The sequence below is a fragment of the Astyanax mexicanus genome, chromosome 6, assembly GCF_023375975.1.
Source record: "Astyanax mexicanus isolate ESR-SI-001 chromosome 6, AstMex3_surface, whole genome shotgun sequence".
In the NCBI taxonomy this organism is placed as follows: Eukaryota; Metazoa; Chordata; class Actinopteri; order Characiformes; family Acestrorhamphidae; genus Astyanax; species Astyanax mexicanus.
Genome location: NC_064413.1, coordinates 53,405,765 through 53,424,132, shown reverse-complemented (window position 1 = coordinate 53,424,132; position 18,368 = coordinate 53,405,765). Strand labels below are relative to the sequence as shown.

The following is an 18,368-nucleotide window of genomic DNA, read 5'->3' as shown; positions in this document are numbered from 1 at the left end:
AGTTTACTCTGCACTTAACACCACCAAACCCAACATTCTCTATCAAACACCATCATAGATCTGAAAAAAGAATAAAAGAACACTATCGAACCCAACACTGTGCACTTAACGCCACCAAACCCAACATTCTCTATCAAACACCATCAGAGATCTGCAAAAAAAACACTATCGAACCAAACACTCTGCACTTAACACCACCAAATCCAACATTCTCTATCAAACACCATCAGAGATCTGCAAAAAAAACACTATCGAACCAAACACTCTGCACTTAACACCACCAAACCCAACATTCTCTATCAAACACCATCAGAGATCTGCAAAAAAAAAAAAAAAAAACAATATCCAACCCAACACTGTGCACTAAACACCACCAAACCCAACAACTTGTACCAAACAAAACCAAGAGACCCAGAGCTTTGCAATAAACATCACAGGACTCAACACTTTGTACCAAACACCACCAAACCCAATGCCATACAAAAATAATGAACCACCAAGTTACTGTGTCACCCATATAATGTATAAAAGTTTCTATCATTCTATATCATAAAGATTACTCAGGATAGTAAAGTGAGCTATTAGCTGCAATAGCTTTATAACTGCAGTACACACACACACACACACACACACACACACACACTCACACACTCACACACACACCTGTAAATCTGAACTATAGTAACTGAAGTAAAGCCTAAAGCAGGATTCGAGTCTTCATCAGTGTAATAATTTTGATGGAGGTGAAGATTAACACGGACTGTAAATGTGTCCCCACAGGACGTCCTGCAGTACGAGTCAGGTCAGCTGTCTCCTGTACGCTGCAAAAAAGGTGTTTCCCTATTGGATAAAACCGGCTGCTATCAGTTCACTCATCACTGAGGCTATTTTAACAAACTTTAACAAACACAGCGGGGTAACTCTGGGTCACTACATGATTGTAGAGGAGGTCAATGAATCCCATTAAAATTACATAGACAAAACAATGCTGCCAACCATCTGAGCACCATGCAGCTTGATTTAGAGCATGTTAGAGTGTCTTTGCTATCGTAATGACGTGAAAAGTACTCCTTGTGTGGCTCAAAACATGGCCAAAGCATGTACTTGTAATTCTTTTAAATATTCATGGGTGTGTTTTGGGTTTAACGTGAAATAAGCCAATCTGTGTGTCACTTGCTCTCTTTTCCCTTTTAGAGCCAGGTTTACTCTGACTTTTGCGGATTGCTATTTTAGGGGCGCAGCTACCTGCATGTGTCCGACAGATGGAATTCATGCATTTTCACAAAATTAATTTTGCAATCTGCTCCCCTGTCCGTATCGTAACATAATATTAAGATGGAGGCACTTGGAGAACTACTTCATCAATGTACTGTGCTATGCCCATATCTCCTGTATTGTAAGCCTGTTGTGAGCATCGGCTAAAACGCTGTATTTTGGAATGCAAAGGGAAAATGGACGTAGACCATTCGTCAAAAGTTCTTACTTATTATCATATTTCACTACAACCCAAGTCCATTTCACACCAGATTTCTCCTTTAAGGCGATACAAAAAACTATGGGAAAATGCTAAAGCTAAACTTGTTTGCTAAATGAGTGAAATATAAATACATTTACAGACGCATCTTTTTTAACCTGTCTAGAAAAAATGGCTAATTTGAAAGATGTACTTCGAGTTTATAAAAAAAATCAATATTGGATTATTTAAATTTCAGATCGATTTGAATTTAATTTTTATTTTTTAAGAGCTCATAGCAGTCAGCAGGTTTTCAACACTGTGCTGGTATGATATGATATGGGGTTCCAACTTATTCTGATCTTAAGGTATGAAACGATGCTGTGTGTTTTGCTCAGACGTCCTCTGAGATAAAAAAATTACAGGCTGAATTATCTACCGTGTTTCTCTGAACTACGTGGTCCTCCGGTAATTTTAGTCCCGTCCGAGTTTCGTCTCCTCGTGTTTAATAAAATAGCTATTTGTCCACTGCCGCACACCATAGAGATCCACTTAAAAACACGACAGCGAGTGGAAATGGAGGAGCTACTGAACGCTGCGATGTCATGTGACCGAGAAAGACTAAAAACTCACTGGTCCTCCTGTTTTTTTTTTTTTTTAACAGTCCGTTCAAATAGGGCTTTAGATGCATCTCTAAACTCCAGTTAAACGTAATTTTACTTCATTTTAAATATGTTTAAATTTAATGAATGAAACAAGACTAATCACTGTACAGAGTGCATATTTTCAAGTTTTTCTTTAAGAAGATGAGAACACATTCTCACCATTAGAGATCTGCAAAAAAAAAAAAAAAAAAAAAAACACTATCAAACCCAACGTTCTGCACTAAACACCACCAAACCCAACATTCTCCATCAAACACCATCAGAGATCTGCAAAAAAAAAAAAAAAAAAAAAAAAAAACTATCCAACCCAACACTCTGCACTGTGAAACAAGACTGATCACTGTACAGAGTGCATTAACATTAACAGTAAAAGTAGTTCCCCCGGTTTCTCTCTGTAGGAGGGGGTGGGGGTGTATAACAAGGCTGAAGGGCAGGTGTCTTGTTTCGTGTGAGTGTGAGCAGTGGCACAGATTAACAGCCTTTATAAGAAAGTGCTTATAAACAACCAGCAGAGGCTGTACTGTGTCTGAGCTTGATCTCGAGGATGTGCAGGTCTGCAGGTTTGCCTCAGGAGCACAAAAGAAAGGAGGAATCTGTGCCGGCCGCTGCAGGGGAGGCTTCGTTGTGACGGACTGCTTCAGAACCGGCAGGTTTCAGAGCCGCTCTGAGCGGCGGCGGTTAGATTGTGTTTCCTGTGGGAAAGAGGAAGTTGCCAGCTCGATCGAGAAAGGAGGAATGCTTATCGGAAAATGATGATCAGAGGCTCTAGCTCCTCAGAGCTCAACATCCCAAAGTTAATATAAAATCAAACAGAGAGATTAACAGCCAAGATCTTCTTTACAAAACAGAAAATGCACTGCATTGTTTATTACACAGTTGCACTTTATACATACTAACTGCATATATTATGTTAAGTTTCCAATGCATATGCTAGTATTCCACCCCACTATATACAAAAGTGCTAAAAATATATATATATAATAGAATATCATTGAAAAGTTACTTTATTTCAGTAATACATTTCAAAATATAAAATTTATTTATATATATATATATATATATATATATATATATATATATATATATATATGTATATATATATATATATATAGAGAGAGAGAGAGAGAGAGAGAGAGAGAGAGAGAGATGTATTATAGTTTACAGCAAATGAAAATCCAGAAGTCAGTATCTCAGAAAATTAGAATATAATATGAGACCAGTTAGTACTTTTGTCAGTGTGGGCATGGTGCCAAGTCCTGCTGAAAAATAAAATCCGAATCTCCATAAAAGTTGTCAGTAGCAAAGAGAAGCATGAAGTGCTGTAAGATTTTGTGGGAAAACAAAACTGCACTGACTTTAGACTTGATAATAAAACACAGTGGACCAACACCAGCTCTCTAAATAAACAGCACTACATAATAAATCCACATTTTGCTGCAACTAGAGCTGCAAGTCTTTTGGGGTTACTCTCCACCAGCTTTGAACATCTAGAGACTGAGATATTTATCTAATTCTTCTTCATAAAACAGCTCAAGCTCAGCCAAGCTGGATGGAGAGCGTCTGTAAACAGCAGTTTGCACATCTCTCCACAGAAGCTCAATGGGATTTAGGTCAACCATTTTCGAGGGGTATCAATAATTTTGCAAGTATGCTGTAGGCTGTGCTTAAAGGGTAACTTACCTCCCTGATTTTTGCTGACTCCACCCAAAGCTCTAATTTGAAAAAAGGCTATAAAAAAATGTGAGGGGTAGGTTGGGAGGGACACTGGGTGATGTATGGGTTTAGAGGCGGGGCAGAAGGGAAGGCTGGGCTGCAGCAGCAGCAGAGTGTGCCTCTGATAGCAGTGAGACGCAGATGGTTGGACGTCAGGGGGTGGGGGCGCAATATTATTGATTGATTGATCTGCATATTGTGATATGCACACAGAAACATCATCCTCACCTACAGCACAGTCTTATAATCTGGTGCCTCTTATTTACGAAAGTTACCAGTCAGGTATTAGGGAGCAGTTAAGTCACTCCACTGAAGTACAGCATTATACAGGAGTTTCAGTAAAGTTTCTCCATCACTGAGACTGGAGCAGCATTAGCATTAGCCATTAGCCTTACTAAGCACTAGCTCTTTGGCTGTTTAGAAGTAAGTATTATCAGTCTGTAGCCTGCTCTTAACCCCAGATAGCAAAGCTGGAGCAGAATTAGAATTATCCGCTAACTGTGCTAAATGCTAGCACTTTCACCGCTCAGAGAGGAGTATATTGGACTGTAGTCTGCATGTTTACTGTGTTAAAACAAGCTACGTGGGACAAACCGCAAGCTAATATCACCCTGGGTAACCAGAACACTCAGGTTTCCTTGGTGTAGCTTTGTCACCATGTTTATTTGGGTGAGTAATGACCGCTAGCGCTAACCACAGCTAGCGGTCATTACTCACCCAAATAAACATGGTGACACCCCTGTTCCTTACTAGTGAACGCCTAATGCACCTTATAATCAGCTTATAATATGCTTTAGGGTTTAGTGGCTGCTGTTTAAGGCGTATAGTAGGCTGAATGTGTGAGTGAGACTCAGCTCCACACTGTTACAGTAATCTGACACCGGTCTTTTCTCCAGACCCATGCTACCAGTTCGTGCATTGTGTGTTGTATGATAGGCTGCATTTTTGGGAGGGGGGTTTCACTAAACACGCTGTGCCAAGAGAAATTACTCCAATGGTCCAGAACAGCCCCTGCAAATGAATGACCAGCATCTCTTGTTTCCCAAGCAGAGGACAATACCCCTGAGTTATTACCACAGGCCTGTGGAGAACACTGGCACCGGACCAGCTTGGCTAAACTTTCTCTCTCTAGCTTTCTCCACCCCTGGCTTTTCTTAGATCTCGATGACACCTCACTTTGAGTAGATGCTCAAAAAACTGCTAAACAACCAGCTTTGCCTTCCAGCAATTCCTTATTAAACCCTTAATATACTAAATTACAAAAGAGGCGCACACTATGCCTAAGCATTTATTGATAACCCTTTCAAATAAGTGCAATCCAGTTTCTGAATCAGTTTCTCTGATTTTGCTATTTATAGGTTTATGTTTAAGTAAAATGAACATTGTTGTTTTATTCTATAAACTACAGACAGCATTTCTCCCAAATTCCAAACAAAATATCGTCATTTAGAGCATTTATTTGCAGAAAATGAGAAATGACTGAAATGAATTCAGAAATCCATATTCGGTGGAATAACCCTGGTTTTAAATGTTTTCATGCATCTTGGCATCATGCTCTCCTCCACCAGTCTTACACACTGCTTTTGGATAACTTTATGCTGCTTTACTCCTGGTGCAAAAATTCAAGCAGTTCAGTTTGGTGGTTTGATGGCTTGTGATCATCCATCTTCCTCTTGATTATATTCCAGAGGTTTTTAATTTGGTAAAATCAAAGAAACTAAATTTTTAAGTGGCCTCTTATTTTTTTCCAGAGCCTGGGAAAATCTCTTATTTAATATGCTTTAAATAAAATTAATTTAAATATTGGTACCTCAAATATCAAAATGTCCTGCAGAATCAGTCTAGAGCCCTAAAGGTTTAGCTGTAAAGATGCAGTAAAATATTCATTGGATAGGGATCATCACGAATAGGAAACATAAATGGAGTTCATAACAGAAATAATCCTGACTAATTGACTAATAGAAAAAATATTCTTCAGATTAGTCGTCTAAACTAGTCATTAGTTGCCGCCCTAGTCAAAATCAGTCAAAACTACAATCTCGTACTGCCTCTACAGTGTAGTTCACAGACACAGTAGAGAAAAACGAGCTTTATCATGTTCAAAAAAGCCTTTTTATAACAAACCGTGCCCCTGATATAAATCTCACGCCTCGGAGGAGTGACTGCCAAATCAAACTCTAATGTCCCCTTTAACAAAGTGCAACGAAAACACAGCAAACTCTTCAGAGACCTAAAGACAACACACACGGCTCTCCTATACAGTTTTCAGACGTTCAGAAGAGATAAGAACAGCAGTTATTCTTGTATGTTGTACAAAAATGACAGATCATATTTTACGAGAGCTGCCAGGACAATGCGTCTGAGCGTCTGGACAAAGCGAGAGCCTGCATTCTCATCGGAACGGACACGTTCCTCAACATTAAGCAGGAAAATAATCGAGTCGATTATTTGACAGATGAGGACCAACATGCTCTCTGATACAATAATAACTACTGAAGGATTTAGGCTGGTGATATTCTCGCTGTTCCCAGCTGTGCCCTGAACACCGTGGATCACATACTTGCATTACAGTAATGCATGTCCTTTAGCAAACTTTGCAGGCTTTCTTGTGCATCATTTTCAGAAGAGGCCTTCTTCTAAGACAGTATGATCTGAGTATTGCCAGGATGACTCCTCCCACCGCTTTAAATATCTGCAGCAATGCTGGCAGCACCAATATATATATTTTCGAAAAGACAACCTCTGGATATTACACTGAGCATGTGCACTCAACTTCTATGGCCTTTTTTCTGAAAGGATCCTGTTCTGTTAATCTGTGATTGGTTTTGGCCATCATGCTGCAGCTCAATTTCAAGGTGTTGGCATTTTTTATTTTTTTTTAGACTAGGCCATCTTTATGTAGAGCAACACTTCTTTTTCCCAGATCCCCAGAGAGTTCTTTGCCATGAGGTGCCATGTGTAACTTCCAGTGACCAGTATAAAAGAGTGTGAGAGCGCGAACACCAAATTTAACATATTTGCTCCCCATTTACACCTTAGAGCTTGTAATACTAACAAGTAACATGACACTGGGGAGGGAAAATGGACAATTAGGCAAAATTAGGCACAAATTGGTGTACTCACTTTTGTTGCTAGTGGTTTAGACATTAATGGCTGTGTGTTGATTTATTTTGAGGGTACAGGAAATGTACACTCTTATACAAAAGCTGTACACTGACTGAGAGATGTTCTAGCATTACCAGTATTGCACTATAATGGCACTCTGACTGAAGCTCTTCAAGTATTACTCCACCAAAAGATGGGGAAAAGATGCTTCTTCTCACTGAGTGAAGGTAGATCAGGTGGTTCAGTCATCTAAAAAGGATGCTCCTGGTCACCTTCTGATGGAGTATACCCTATTCATTTAATTATAGCGCCACCATGTGGAATAATTAAGCAATAACTTTAGTAAGTTTAACTGGGGGGTGAGTCTTATGGAGGCTAAAGTGCTTATATTTCAACAAAAACATCCCTTTTTGACCACCATGTATCGATAATGTATCGCAAACTAAATGAAATATGATATATAATTTTTTTCGCACTATAAGGTGCACTTAAAACTCTTTAATTTTCCCAAAAATCATCAGTGCACCTTATAATCCGGTGCTCCTTGTATATGAATTTATGTATTATACAGTGAAGAGTTTCAGTTTAGTTTCTCCAGCACCAAGACTGGAGCAGTATTAGCATTAGCCACTTACCACGCTCTAAGCGCTAGCTCTTTCACCGTTCAGTGGTAAGTATATCAGACTATAATCTGCATGATACCATGTTAAAACAAGCTACATGGAACGAACCACTACCTAATATCAACCTGGCTTACTGGAACACTTACTCAGGGTTACTCAGTGTAGCGCTTTTGGGAGGCATTTATGTATCGCTAGTGCTAGCGGTTAGCTGTTAATGCTAATGCTGCTGCACTCAGCCTTAGTGGAAATCGGGAAATCTAAGCTTACTGTAAATAAACGGATTTACAGTAGATTAACATCCAGCACTCATTTGACTTTAATTCTTAAAATATATATTTTAAAGAATTACAGTTTTGTTCACTTAGCTTAACTTTACTTAATTTAGTTCTTCCCCACCACCAACCTAATTCTAATTTAGTGAGACATGCTGAAAAAGAAGGGAAACATGGCAGCACCCCTGTTCCTTACTAGTGTCGCATAATGAGCCTTATAATCCAGTCTATTAATCTATTATATGTGGAAATAGACCAAAAAATAGACGTTTATTGATAGTGTACCTATAATCCAGTGCTCCTTACAGTGCGAAAAGTACAGAATCGCAATATCAATATTTTTGTTCCACCCCTAGTATGCAGTGGTCAATATCTACCAAACGTGAGCCCACTTCTTAAACCATTAGCCAATGGCTGCCTCCCAAAAGACCTCCTGAAGACCACTCTTGGTCTTACAGCTTGAATGAGGAAAGTTCTCAGCTGGTAGCTGTGCAGAATCTTGGCAGTGGGTTTTTCTCTCACGAGAAGCGGGTCTGAGTCTGAGTCGGACACAAGAGCGTGAGAAAAATCCACTCCAGCACAGAAGACGGACCCTCACCAAAACACAGAGCAGCAGACTGTTCCACACCAGCAGAAAAAAAGCCTCCAGACCATCAGGAGATGGATAGACGGCTCAGTACGGCCAGCCTGTGACCTCCTCCACTTCCCCCGACCCTGACCTGCAGTCTGCACGCCTCACCAGTGTGCTAATGTGTGCCGTCACCACTTCAGAACATTCCAGCAGAAAAGCAGAGGTTTCCTCAGCTCAGGAGATCTGCACAGAGTTAACGTTAACCAGAGCCTGCACTGAACAGCTGCTGTGAATAACATAGGATTTATGAATTGGAGATAATATGAGTTTAACCCTTTGAACTCTAGGCTGTTTTGTTGTGTTTTTTCTCCGTTTTTGTTTTCAGTTCCTCTTTCAGGTCTTATAACACAGTAATTACATCAGACAGACACATGCCCTGATCTCTTTTACTCCAGAAGACATACGGCTGCTCAAAAATAGAATCATTTAAAATGTAAAAGGAAGCAGAATTGTTATATTTTCCTGGAACTGATCATGTTTTGGTCCAAATTTTTTATCTTTGAATGCATAAACTTTAAATATATTCATACCCAAGATATCTTTTCAAAAATGGTTAGACTAGATCAGGGGTGTCCAAACTTTTTTGTTGGGGGCCAGAAGGAGAAATATATTTGAAGTCACGGGCCAAAGACTCTGTAATAAAACAAATAATGAAATATACCACTTTAAATAATACATTTTCCTGATTATTTCATTTACACACCATTTTACTTGACTAACTATCTTTATCTTTGACAGTGTTGTGTAAACTAAGATTTTTCAAATTGATGTTTCATTTCATGATGTCTCTCAATATTAAACTCCTTAATTACGGCAACTTTTAGACTCTTTGGCCTGTTTTTCTGCGCTAGAAATGCGCACTCTCTCTGCTTTTAGACTCTTTTGCCCGTTTTTCTGTGCTAGAAATGTGCACTCTCTCCGCTTTTAGACTCTTTGGCCTGTTTTTCTGTGCTAGAAATGTGCACTCTCTCCGCTTTTAGACTCTTTGGCACGATTTTCTGTGCTAGAAATGCTCACTCTCTCCGCTTTTAGACTCTTTGGCCTGTTTCTGACACCTAGTGTTCAAACTTTGAATCTCACGTTATAAAAACCTGCTTAACAGCGGGCCAACTTTCATTCTATTTCTAAAATACCTCGCGGGAAACGGGCCGCAAATGGCCCGTGGGCCATAGTTTGGACACCCCTGGACTAGAGTGTTTATGAGTTAAAAAACATAAGAATATTGATGATAGAGATAATAGTTCATTACATGGTTTATTAATTATTACTTTGATAAAATACATGGAGAAACAGCATCAGGCAGAGTTATTTATTTTTCTTGATAATCAATAACCACACCTCTAGGATACATGTAGATACTAAAAACCTGACACTCAGAGCAGCCTATGCCTTTCAGTATTTTAATCAGAACACACAAAGAAAACTACAGTATATACAAAAATGTAAACTTTTTAGTCTAAACAGATAAAAATTTAGTTTAGTGCAAAATAACTACTTAGTAAAAATGTGCAAGTAAAATAAAAACTATATAAAGTAGTGCGCACATAATACCATAGCAGGTAGTTTCACACTGTTTTTTTTCTGTGAACACTTTTGAGTCTTTATTTACTGATATTATTTGGTTTATATGAAACATCATATAAATATGTTTGAAGCACTAAAGGTAAATAATATTGTTTGGGGAAAGAGATCTTTCACTTTTTTAGGTGTTTTTCTCAATGGGTTTCTTGTAGATTCAGCTTTACCACACTGAGATGTGATCACTATTTTTAGAAAGAATAAGTTCTGCCATTTTTAACCATATATGGATTATGTTTATGTGTGAAGGGATTCCTGAGTAATTAAGCTGAGAACACAAGGTGAGATTTTGGAGGGAAAATCCGTCCGTTAAGTTCAAAAGGTTAATATGATTTATAGAGTTGTACGATTCATTGTTTTACTTGCTTGTGCAATACTGATACCATACTAGATTGCACCTCTAATAATTAGGCTGTGATGTGAAAGAAACTGTGTTATTTGTAAGACAATTGCAGTCTTAGTGCATCTGCACCACCAGACTGTAGAACTGTAGATAACTGCTTTAAATCATGTCTTTTTTGGTAAGGTATTTTCTCCATATCTGTGAAATCCAGGTGTGTTTAACTGGTAATTGTCCATCTGTGTACACACTGCACCAAAACACTGTTTAAACCAGTATTGTTTATTATTATAAAGAAGTTAAAAGGCCATGAAAGTGGTTTAATAGGCTGGAAAGTGGACCGCGAGCTCTTATAATTGTTTACACATCAGTGCAGCTACCTTTCCAGAGAGAGGAGTTCACGTGTTTCCGTACATCTGACCCACTGCACTGCAGTAATTACTGTAAAAACTGTGCACTGAAAATAACCAAACAGCCAGAGCAATTTCTGACCAGGTGTAAAAACAGTCTGGCGTCCCTGAGTTTCTAGAAAGGCACTATGTAAGTCTACTAAAACTGCCTATAAATCAGTCCAATTTCAATCAAAACCACACATACAGTAGGGCTGTTTATTGGCGAGAACCTGGTTATATAATACATCTCAGAACACAGAGGTTTAAATTCAATGTATCTAGGGGTGAAACGATTACTTGAGTAATTGGAGTTACTCAATTTAAAAACCTGATCGAGTAAATAGAGAAGTTTCTGAAATACATTGTTTATTTAATTTTAAAAAAACTCAGTGCGCTGTAATTCACACTTTAAATGTGACAACGCGCTCAGAGTTACATCACCCGCCCACAGGAAGGTGGTCAGCGGAGGTTTTAGTTGAGAAGAGGGTATTTTAAAGCTCAGAGGGAAAAGAGCGACAACTTACGAGTAGAGCTAGGTGATATTGCCCAAAAAAAATTGATTTTTTTTGTTTTTAATCAGATTTAAATCGATTTTTCCCCCTACTAAAATCTCCTAAAAGTCACTAGAAGTCGCTAAATGACATCATCGCCTAATTTGCATAATACATGTTTTTGAACCTGTAAATGATTGACATTGTGAGAGAGAAAAAAGTGAGTAAAAACACTCTAAATATTTTAGAAATGATACAAATAAACTTCGACAAATGAACAACTTCTCAAAATAACTTTATTTTTGCGTAAATTACATAAATCAGTTTTTTGCTGTGTTGTTAAATGTTATTATAAGAGCAGTTTTTTATTTTATAAATTTTTTTTTTAGCTTTCTTAAGTTTTCTTTATTTTCAAACCTATTATAGACAAACTGTTGAATAGCTTTTTACAAAGAGGGAGACACTGTGGAGGAGGTGAGAGACAGGCTACGTGGTGAATGAGGTGAGTGACTGACTGAGACTGTGTGAGATAAATTCAGTCAGTTTTTTGTGAGGGAGGGAGAGAGGGGCGGGGCTAAGTTCAGGGGAGCGTCGGTGGTGAAAATTAAAACTCAGAGAAAATCGATTTTCATAAAAACACATCGCCCTTAACTGTAAATTCGAATAAATCGATAAAACTGATTAATCACCCAGCTCTACTTACGAGGAAAAAGGGCAAAAATAATGGAGCGTTTAAGGCTGGACAACGTTTATTTGCTCTTTCCTCCCACAACAGCACTTCTTTAATGCTGCACCGGTGTTAATATAACTTATAAACTTAATACAGGCTATGAGGCTTTATGTAAGTGAACACAGCGCTGAGGAGTTTATAAACAAATAAAACTGGCAACGTCTCTGCTGTTCAGAAGCTAAGATGCACGACACTAATGCAAAGTTCATGCCGTTTTTATTGATTAATTCCCTATAGTTTTGATACTTACAAGAAATCCTTGTTGAAAATAATTTAACTTAATTTATTAAAGCACTAATTATTAAATTATTATTATTCCTTTGTTTACTTCTATTTGTGTTTGCAGTTTGGAAATGTATGTTGTGAATTTAAAAATAGAACTAATCTAAAAAAGGAAATCAATTTGTCATTCATTATTTAGTGTTTTTTTTTTCTTGTGTATTTTTAATCACTCTTTAAGCAAACAAATATGTTTTATCCGATTACTCGATTAATTGAATCGATTACTAAAATAATCGATAGCTGCAGCCCTAAATGTATCACAAGTGTCCTAAAGCGTTGGTATGGTAATTCGCTGTATAAATTGGGTAGAAAATGGGATAAAAAAAATAAAAAAATTAAATAATGTTAGGTGAGCTAACTTAGAATCAGAACCTGTTTGTTTAGAAGTCTGAGCTGCCTTTATCTGTGGAAATATCAGTCCCATGTGACTTTCAGTTGCACTACTAGTTGAGTAAAACAACACTACTGAAGTAATTCAAATGCAAATGTCATATTGGTCAATTAAACGTTTGATTAGTTTCAATAAAATTAAGTTTTGCTTTAAGCCCAAAATCTCATCAAATGTTGGTCCACTTATTGAAGACTGAAATTAGATATTGGTCTATCTGTAGTTCTGAACCATCCTCTCTCTCCCTCTCTTTCTTTCTCTCTCTCTTTCTCTCTCTCTCTCTCGTTCTCTCTCTCTCTCTCTGAATGGTGCAGATGAAAGACAGCACTGTGCTTCACCTTGGCGGAGCGGTGGAGACGCCATCAGCGTGTGGGAGGTCCGGAGGAGAGGAGGCACGGCGAGAACTGTGAGAACAGCCTGCTCTCTTTCAGGTCCTATAAAAGGACCTCGTCTCCATGGAAACACGTCAACACGGGCGAATAATTAAGCATCCGCCGGCTGATTTGCATCTAAAGCGCAGTTTTCGGCGCGACAGCGCTGAACACGGGCGCTTATGCAAAGCGGCCTCGCTGCTTTCCAGGCGCTACTTAGCGCTGGGCTTTGTCTCTTTAGAGGGGAATGACTAATGAGGGGACATGTTACTTAACTGGGAGCTGGACTGGGAGAGAGCCACAGCAAGTGGTTTTCTGAAGGCCGATAACGACACCAAGCTTCTGGAGAACTGATACAAGTGCAGCTCTTACGTACGCAATATTTTTTGCAGTATAAGTCTCACTTAAAATCTTTTAATTTTCCCAAAAATCATCAGTGTATCTTGTAATCCAGTGCTGCTTACGTATAAATTCTTCCAGTCAGGTTTTAAGGAGCAGTAAAGCCACCCTACTGAAGTACAGCTTTATAAGGGTGAGTTTCAGTGAAGTTTCTCCATTAGCATTACCCACTTAACGCGCTAAGCACTAACTCTTTCGCCTTTCAGAGGTGAGTATATCAGCCTTAAACAAACTACAAGATGAACCGGTAGCTAATATCACCCTGACTTTCCAGAACACTCAGGGTTCTTCAGTGTAGCACTGTCAGGCAGCATTAGCCGCTAGCATTTAGAGGCTAATGCTAATGCTCTAGCCTTAGTACTGGAGACATTTGGGAATCTAAGCTTAATGTAAATAAACAGAAGCATTTTACTCACCCAAATAAATATTTCTTAGGATAGATATTTTTTTAAGAATTACAGTTTTATTTACCTAGCTTATTGTAACACCCCTGCCCCTTACTAGTGTCTCACCTTATAATCCTTATAGCCTTATAGCCCCAAAAATTCAGTAAATATGGACACTACAACTCATTGCTTCTTATTCCACTTAAAATAATTATTATAAGTATTATAAAGAGTTGATCCTGCTTTTGTTGGAGTAACTGTCTCTAATGTCCAGAGAAGACCTTCTACTAGGAGCTCCATCATCATTCTAGAGAACACAGTTCCACTACTGCTCCACAGCTCAATACTGGGGGGTTTATATCCCTCTATAGTCTACACCTGGCATTATGCATGGTTGCAATAGGTTTACCACATGCTGAGACATCTGGAATGACTTAATAAATATTGTATATATCAGTCTAAACATCTCATTATGTATTGTTTCCCATTTTTCTGCAACTATGTCCTTAGCAATGAGTGACTAATATTTAGCACAAACCACTTTCCAGGTTTCCACCATCCATCCTTCCCTTCTCCATCACCCAATAACTCCTGTCTGCTCCTGTGTGGTCTACTCCATGATCATCAGCTGAACATATTCAAACGCTCATTCAACACATCGTGGGATTGGCCGACATGACCCCAAAACCCCGCCCCTCCTCCCCCCTGTGCGTTCTGAATGGCTGTGTTGAAAACCAGCAGAGCACAACTTATTACAACCCATAACGACCATCTCCTCCAAAACAATGCAAATTACTCACATTCCTTCATTTCAGAGGGACGCAGCTGATTGGGGCTGATGTGAATGAAGAGCAGCTCAGCTCTAAATCAGGACACACAGAGCTTCTATACAGAGAAACTGCCTGAACCTGTTCCTTATCATTCATCTGAACTTCCTGCTGGAGCTCCTGATTTAGCATCACTGCATCCTATTATACCAACAGACAAACAAACAGACAGCAGAAAGGTCTGTAAGCTCTGTAATGGCAAGAACTTGGGGATAGGGTCTGTCTCACAATAGAGGAGATAAGATATATACAAGCTAAATACAAAAAAAATGGACACACCCTAAATTCATTCTTTGTTTTATCATTGTAAAATGTTCTACAATTTAGATTAATACTAAAGTCATCCAAACTATGAAGAAAAATATACTGTAATCGTTAAGTACACAAAAAAGTGTTAAACAAACCAGAATATGTTTTATAAGGGTCATCCCACCAAATGGGTGCCATTTAGGTCCCAATGAAATTGCATGTATAAATGTGCACTCAAAAAAACTTTAAAATATATTTTATTATTAAGCATAGTGTCTTGTACATTGACCTAATTGTAAAATTAAGATATGATATTAAAACATAAAAAAAAACTACTTAGAACACCTGTCCACACTCTAAACCTGTTACACGGGAGACGGAGGGATGGACGTAAGTGCAAATTATATATTTATTTATTAAACAAACAAGAAAAATAAAAACAATAAACAAAACGCGGGTAACGCAAAAAACTTACATAAAACAAGGCTAGGATAATATCAAACTAAGAAACACAGACTAAGAAACAAAGACTAGGAAACAAAGACTAGGAAACAAAGACTAAGAAACAAAGACTAAGAAACAAAAACCGACCTGACACATACACAGCAAAGGCTTGACTAGGATACATACGGACAGCAAGGATACAAAGATTACAAAAGACTCGACACTGAACATTCAAACAGAGGGGCTTAAATACAGGAGGAGAGTGAGAAACACCTGGGCTTGGATGACGAGGGGGGCGGGGTTACAGACAGGACACAGGTGAGAACACTAATAGCTAGGGCAGGGCTGGGGCGGAGCTATGGTGGAGACAGGTACAAAAACAACAACACAAGCACATGGCTGGGAACACTTGACAGGAAAACAGAGGAGCAGGAGCACAAGAGACCAAACGAGGGAGAAACAGAAGACAGACAAAGGCTAAGGTGTTACAAAACCAGTGGTTTTCAACCTGTGGGCCGCGGCCCCCCAGTGGGCCGCAGACATAGCGCAAGGGGGCCGTAGGCCAAAATTATTATTATTATTATTATTATTATTATTATTATTATTATTATTATTATTATTTGTTATTATTAAGTATTTTTTCTCCAAGAAATAGATTAGTTCAGCATATTTCAGCATATTTCAGATAGTTCAGCATATTTAGTTAGTTTATTTGCAAAACGTGTTTAGTTTGAGTTTTTTTTGGCGTAGTACAGTCACATGACACGCAGCGCTAGCTAGTGAATTGACTAGCTAGTTAGTTAGCTAATTCAGTCTGAGTGAAGCTGTTGTCTTGTGTACGCATCATGGATAAATGGTTAAAAACAGGGTCTCTGACAACAAAGGACCCTGAAGCTGGACCATCTACAAGTGAAGCAGCCACTGTATCTGTCCCTGAGAGAACCAAGCATAAACTGAAACGGAGAAAATACAGCAGTGAGTACCTAGTACTAGGCTTTACGTGCACAGGAACAGAAAACGAGCCGCTACCACTCTGCGTTGTGTGTTCGGAGGTCTTGGCGAATGAAGCGTTGAAGACAACCAAGTTACGTCGACATTTGGAGACTAAACACAGCGAGTATGCATCTAAACCTGTGGAATTTTTTGAGAACAAGCTTAAAGAATACCAAAGCAGGAAAAAGACCCTTGAATTGGCCTGCTCTGGAACCGATCATGCTAAAGCTGTTGAGGCGTCCTACCGTGTTGCGCAGCTTATAGCAAAGGCTGGAAAGCCACATACGATTGGGGAGAGTTTGATTTTACCTGCTGCGAAAGAGATGGTTAGCGTGATGTTGGGAGAAAAACCCTGCAAGCAACTGAATCTCATATCACTTTCTGACAACACAGTTGAACGACGAATAAATGAAATGGCACATGATGTAACCCAGCAGCTTATAAAGAGAGTTCGAGAGAGTCGCTTTTATGCAATACAACTGGATGAATCTACTGACATTGCAAATCTTTCCAACCTTCTTGCATTTGTGAGGTATGAGCATAACCGTGAAATATTTGAAGACATACTATTTTGTAAGCCTCTACCCACCAAGACAACTGCTGAAGCTATTTTTGATGTTTTGAATGCATTAATTGTGTCGAACGGAATTGAGTGGTCCAAATGTGTGGGAGTTAGCACTGACGGAGCAAGGGCAATGATGGGACAACGCAGCGGAGTCATTGCGAGCGTGAAAGCTGTAGCACCGCTGGCGACTTCTGTCCACTGCAGTTTACACAGAGAAGCATTAGCTGCCAAGAGAATGTCAAGAGACCTTAAAATTGTGCTGGATGAGGCAGTGAAGATAGTTAACTTCATTAAGAGTCGGCCACTCCAATCCCGTTTATTTCGTGTTCTATGCGAGGAAATGGCCAGCAGTCACGTTCAGCTTCTTTTACATACTGAGGTAAGGTGGCTTTCTCACGGCAAGGTGCTGGCTCGACTTTTTGAATTGAGGGATGAAGTAAGAATTTTTTTATTGGACTCAAACTTTGAACTTTCAGACCGCTTCACTGATTTTGAGTGGCTTGCTAAATTGAGTTACCTCTCAGACATTTTTACCCACTTGAATGGACTCAACCTTAGCCTTCAAGGCAAATCAGTGACAGCGTTTCACGTTCAAAACAAAATCGAAGCTACAATAAAGAAGCTGGACATGTGGACCAAGCGTGTGGAACAGTCAAACTACGAGTCATTTGACAATCTGTCAGATTTTCTGACAAAAGAAAATGCTTCTCTGCCGAATGCGGTTTCAAGACCGATTGTTGAGCACCTGCAAAGTTTGAAAATGCAGCTACGTGATTACTTTCCAGCTCTAGACGTTCATTTCAGCTGGATAGAAAATCCCTTTGTCGACATATGCCAAGGAGCCTTCGCAAGTCTGAGTGCATCTGAGGAGGACCGCCTTATTGATCTCTCTTGTGACAGTGCTTTAAAATTTATTTTTTCACAAAAGTCCTTGGTAAATTTTTGGCTTCATGCTAGGTCAGAGTACCCTGATCTTTCAGACAAGGCAGTGAGATTCCTGATGCCGTTTCCCACAACGTATCTCTGCGAAACTGGATTTTCTATGTTGGTGGTACTCAAGACCAAATACAGGAATAGGCTTAATGTTGAGCCAGACCTCCGTTTGCAACTTTCTGCACTTCAGCCTGACATCCACCACTTGGTAGCTGGCAAACAACATCAGCCATCTCATTAGGTGAGTGACAAAAAGTGCTGTAAATGGTTAGTTTCTTTTGTTTGTGTGATTATGCAGTCAGTTTCACAAGTCACGTGGATGGTTGCACTGTATTTGGTTTTAAACGGCAATAAAAATAATCTGGGGGGCCGTAGAAAGTTTTGGGCTGGGTTAAGTGGGCCTTGGGTTGCAAAAGGTTGGGAACCCCTGCTCTAAACTATAAACTTTACCATAAAATATAATTATTAAAATCCTTCAGAGACGTATTTTTTTGGCTACTTTTGTGACTCCAAATCACATCTATGCTTTAAAAAATAT

At 39.0% G+C, this 18,368-nt stretch overlaps 1 protein-coding gene across 1 annotated transcript in view; it reads right to left on the bottom strand.

Moving 5' to 3' along the window:
• LOC125802538 (uncharacterized) overlaps positions 1–18,368 on the bottom strand; it is a 99,694-nt gene that overhangs the window by 42,830 nt on the left and 38,496 nt on the right. The window lies entirely within an intron of this gene.